The sequence below is a fragment of the Physeter macrocephalus genome, chromosome 16, assembly GCF_002837175.3.
Source record: "Physeter macrocephalus isolate SW-GA chromosome 16, ASM283717v5, whole genome shotgun sequence".
Lineage (NCBI taxonomy): Eukaryota > Metazoa > Chordata > Mammalia > Artiodactyla > Physeteridae > Physeter > Physeter macrocephalus.
In genome coordinates, this window is record NC_041229.1 from 12,980,896 (window position 1) to 12,986,335 (window position 5,440).

Below are 5,440 nucleotides of genomic sequence, written 5' to 3' on the forward strand. Positions count from 1 at the left end.
GCAACGGGAGAGGCCACGGCAGTGAGAGGCCCGCGTACCGCAAAAAAAAAAAAAAAAAAAAAAACATTCTTTTTTGGATAGTCAATCAAGGATCTCAAAGTCCCTTTTGGCGCCGTTTCTTCTGCCTCAAGGAGTCTTCCTGCTCCATCTTCCTGTCTTGGATGGCCTGTGGGGATGGGGGTGGGGCGTAGCACACACACGGACACCCTCTGGGTTTTTGCCAGCCTCGTGAGATATCCCCCAGGCCACTTGTCCCTGGTTCCAAGCTGGTGTCCTCCGGCCCCACCCGATCTGGCATCCCAATAGCAGCCCCAGATGAAGTCCAGTCACGTGGCAGCCTCATTCTGACCTCAGGACTCTTCCCTCCACCAATTCTTTCAGTGTTTCTGCAATCCCCCCTTGGGAACATGTGGGAACCGCCCCCTCCTTGTTGGATACAAGGCATGGCGGCCAGGAACACTAACTCAAACCTACCCCGGACACCTCCTTCTACCAAAGCTGCAGTTTCACCCTGTGTCACACCCCGGGGGCTCATCCTCTCCTCAGGCCATACTTGGAAAGCAGAGCACGAGCCCCAATATTCTCAGGGTCCCCACACCTCCTGGGAGCACCTCTCTCTCACCCACCCTGCTCTGAATTTGATCCCAGGGAGGGTGACGTGGAGAAATGAGGATGCTCGGGGTGCACCCCGCCCCCTCCTGCAGACTAGAGACCTTCCTCCTTCCTCTGCTTCCCGAGGAGCAGGAAGGGCCTTTTCCTGTGTCTCTTCCCCACACCCTGTGTTAAACTCTGTGCTCAGACCTGCAAGCTTTGCTCTTACAGTATAAAGAGTTAATTTATAAATGTAGAAAAAAGGCATTTTATCTCTACAAATGAGGCTGTCAAGACCACAGTTGCACTAAGGTCTTTAAAAAGCCTAGCAGTGACCTCTTGTTCCAGAGTCATTCGCTTTCTTCTATGCTTTCTTGAGTATAAAAGAAAGGTGAGGGGTGACAGCTAACAGATCCAGACTTTTAATAAACTTAGGAGCACACTGCAAAGGTGAACCCCATCGCTAACGTGCATCTTGGTGGAGAACAGGTGGCGGATCTCTGCAGCCGTTGATCCCCCAGGGCCCTCCCAGCTCTCCCTGGCCACCCCCCCTCCGACACTACTTCATGCAGATTTTGATGAAGTCCCAGCAGAAAAGGAGGCTTTAAAGTTGATTAAAGTCAGAGGAGGCTTTATGGGTGGTTAGGATTAGGGTTCTAGGCAAAGGAGAGGTGTGGGTGTACTCAGAGAACGGCCATGGGCTGAGCCTGGCAGGCAGTGGTGTGCACAGAGGGAAGTGGTGAGAGGTGAGCCTGGGATGTCAAGCTGGGTGATTGGTACTTAGAGCTGAACGTTGGCTTGGAGCTGATCAGCAGAGAGGGTGTGTTTGCCCAGCTGAGTGGGAAGGGCCTGACCATCCAGGATGTAGATTCTCTGTTCTTTTTCTTGCTCCTTCCTCATCCTTCCAGCCACATCCCTGCCCCCAAAGTCTGAGCTAAGTTTCGGGAGGGAACTCTGTCCAGAGCCCTGCCCTCTCCTGGAGCCCTGCCCAGCCCGGGCCTGTGGGTACATTCTGCCAGAGTTTTCATGAGGCCTGTAGCTAGGAGAACAGAAAGGATCAAATTCAAACATATTACATTAATTAGTATATATTCAACTATATGTAATAGACAATTCAACTCAAAATCACTTAAACAATAAGGAATCTACTGGCTTGTGTAGTTGGGATGTGCAGAGGAAATGTTGGCTTCAGGATAAGTTTGATCCAGAGGTTTGTGATGTCCTGTAGGGCTCAGCTCAATTTCTTTGTGATCCTCTCCACTCTGCCCTCCTAATACATCAGCTCCATCCCCAAATTGAACTCCCTCCTGGTAATGAAATGGTTGCCAGCAGTTCTAGGGTCCCATGCTTCCTTTTTCATAACCAAGAGGAGATAAAAGGCTTTCCTTCCCCCACCTGTTAAAAAATTCCCAACTTTCTCTCTGACTGGACCAACTTCAATGACAAAGTAGCTCTCCAACCAATCACTGGGACCAGGAGAATCCTAAGCATTGATTAGCTTGGTTATCTTCCTCAACCAATCACTAGGGCTAGGGGACTAGGAATACTGTGATTGGCTTAGGCCAGTGATGGGCCAGCCCAGGAGTTCAGTCCTACTGGATAACAGGCTGCTACGCCATGAGAGGGGGTGAAAGGATGCTGGGGGAGCACACAGTGCCATCCAACACACCTACCTATTTTACTTTTTTCATGAAAGGTTGGGTGAGAGCAAGAAGAGATTAGAATTGGACACTCCAAAGTAATTTGAGAGTCATCCATAGACTTGACTCACCTGTATTCCCAAGGTCACACAAAATTGCAAGCTGACCAAAATGTATTCTTTCATCTTTCTTTCCTTTTCCTTTTTCGCTCTCTTCCCCTTCCATGTTTTTGTATCCTCTTCCTTGTCTAATTTCCTTTTTTTTTTTTTTTTTTTTTGCGGTACGCGGGCCTCTCACTGCCGTGGCCTCTCCCGTTGCGGAGCACAGGCTGGCTCACGGGCCCAGCCGCTCCGCGGCATGTGGGGTCCTCCCGGACCAGGGCACGAACCCACGTCCCCTGCATCGGCAGGCAGACTCTCAACCACTGCGCCACCAGGGAAGCCCTTCCTTTCTCTTTTCCAGCTCTCTGCATCCACAGTGCATCCTCAATACTGCCTCTCCCCACCTCCTGGCTCTTCTCTCTCAAGCCCATGCCTCCCTCCCTGCCCACATCTCCAGCCACCCTCTCCTGATGCCTCTGAGTTCAATTCCATCTCATCCAAATCGCTTTATTGGTTCCACAGAAAAACAAAGCTCGCCAGAACCATTATGGATACATACAGTGTGCATTAGACTCAAAAAATATTTAAGGAAAATACTCTGGCAAATGGAGTCAGTAAACTCCAAATCAAACATTCATTGAGAAGAGGAAGTCTGCCTTCAGCTAAGAGTTCTGGGAAACTGCTCACCATCCAGAAGCAAGAGCCTGAGGCTTTTTCACAGTGGCCCACCACCGACAGTGCACCTCAGCCAGAGCACACAATGAACCCTACGTACCCCAGCCCTCCTCTCCTGCAGCTGCACCCAACCCTGCCTGCGCCTCTCAACACTCCTCCAGGTCTGCCACTACTCGTCCCAGCTGCTGAAGATACCAGTGGTTTCCACACCTGTCCCCAGGGCAATTCTAGGGGGGCTGATTAAGAAAGGGAGCGATGATGGGGAGAGAGGGAAGAGGATTGGGGGAACAGAGGCATTCACATTGTGGTATTTTTAGACTCGAAGATTACATCTTTAATAATCATAATTTTTTCTTGAAAGAAAATGGGAATTTGTCCCTGCAGCCGAGAGGAAGGGAAACACAGAGGAGAGAGGGGAGAAAACCCAGAGGGCAATTAGCCCCACAGGACTGGAGTCAGGCTCAAGGCTTTGTTCTGGTGGATTCCTGGAAAGAGGAGGCCAGGTCACACTGGGAATTTGGGGCTGTCTCCTGAGCCCTGGGTTGCCCTGGAGACTGTTTGACAGGAGAGAGCAGGACCGCAGGAATCAGCCTCCTCCCATGACTCTTTCATGGCCACCCTATTCTATGCAAGGGCTTTCCCTCCCCAGTGGCTTTCGGGTTGAAAAGCAGCTTATACTTGACCTCCCAGGCCCCTCAGGAGAAGGGCCTCTTCCTGCAGAAGGGGTTTCCCCTCATGGGCCCTCCACGCACTGAGAGTCCCCCAGACAGACATCTCATGAACTTGATTCGCCCGCACCACACCCCATGAGAGAGCTGCCTCCACACACAGACAGCACCACCCCACCCTGGACAGCTCCCAAGGGAGCCAGGAGGAGTGAGTGAGGACCGGTACCAGACCAAAGGTCAAGACACTTGGGACAGAGTCCACTCTCTGTGTGAATTTGGACAATTGCTTCACCAAGGTAGACGTCAGTTTCCCCAAATTACAACGAAGGGTTGGATAGGTCAAAAAATTTTAGATCAGGATCCATGAGTCCCCTGAACTTGCACAGGGAATATGGTTTGTATGTGTACTTTTCTGGTAACGGGCTTCTCAAGGTGGTCTGTGACCTCCCCGACCGTTGAGAGCCATAGAGGGGGCCAGTGCCCAAGTTTGCATGTGCCTCAAGTGTTCCTGGCCTTCCCAAACCTCCAGGAGGGATCAAAGAGTTCAAAGAGTCCTGGCTTTGTCCGCTGAAGGGGCACCTTGGCATGACCTCCCTAAGGGCCACTACCACCACGTCTGGCCTCCACAGGGCTGCTGTGCCTCCTTCCTCAGCAGCCCATGCCAGCACGCAAACCCCTGGATTTCCTTCTAGTAGAGTTTAGGCAGGCTCCTTTTATTGCAATAAATTTTACTGAGAAAGGAAGAAAAATGAATAAAATACAAATAACATTAAGTTGGTCAGATTCTCCAAAACCCTACAGATTCCATTCAGAGTACCAAAGAGCTTATTAACAGCTCAAATTACCTCCTCCTGAAATAATATGTATCTTCACAGATGAACCAAAAATGTCATAGGCACCAGTTTGGATGGTTTCCCATCAAATGGCCTTTCTTCCCAACCAGGCTCTAATCCCCATCACCATAGACTTCCAGGTGCCATCTTGCTTCTGTGCTCCCAGACACTAAATTCCCTAAACATCTTGCCTCATTCGAGGACAAACGTCTCTTTTAAAACTAAGACTTTTGGGGAATTCCCTGGCGGTCCAGTGGTTAGGACTCCATGCTCACTGGCGAGGGCACAGGTTCAATCCCTGGTCGGGGAACTAAGATCCCACAAGCTACAAGGCAAAAAAAAAAACAACTAAGACTTGACCAACAGCCAGTCACAGTGACTCAAGCCAAAGTAGGTGCTCAATTAATCAGTGTTGAATTGATGAATAAATTTTTTTAATGAATGAATAAGTTCATAAAGTAAATTAATGAAAACTTTACTTCCATTACTCCCCCAGTTCCCACTCCCCGTAAGCTGGGACCTCTGGCTCCATTCCCATCTAGGCCAAGTAATTTGCAAAGTACTGGTTTCTGATCCCTCTGAGTCAGTGTATGACTGAGCCCTCCTGTGTCTGGCACAGATCAACCCGCCTCTGGAGTCTTCTTGACTCTATAGGCTTATATCTTTGCTCAGTAATGGAAAATTCAGATGTTTCTTCTGCCCTGTTCTCTCTCTCCTCCTCCTTTCCTTTTTTTTTTTTTTTTTTGCGGTACGCGGGCCTCTCACTGTTGTGGCCTCTCCCATTGCGGAGCACAGGCTCCGGACGCGCAGGCTCAGCGGCCATGGCTCACGGGCCCAGCCGCTCCGCGGCATGCGGGATCTTCCCGGACCGGGGCACGAACCCGTGTCCCCTGCATCGGCAGGCGGACTCTCAACCACTGCGCCACCAGGGA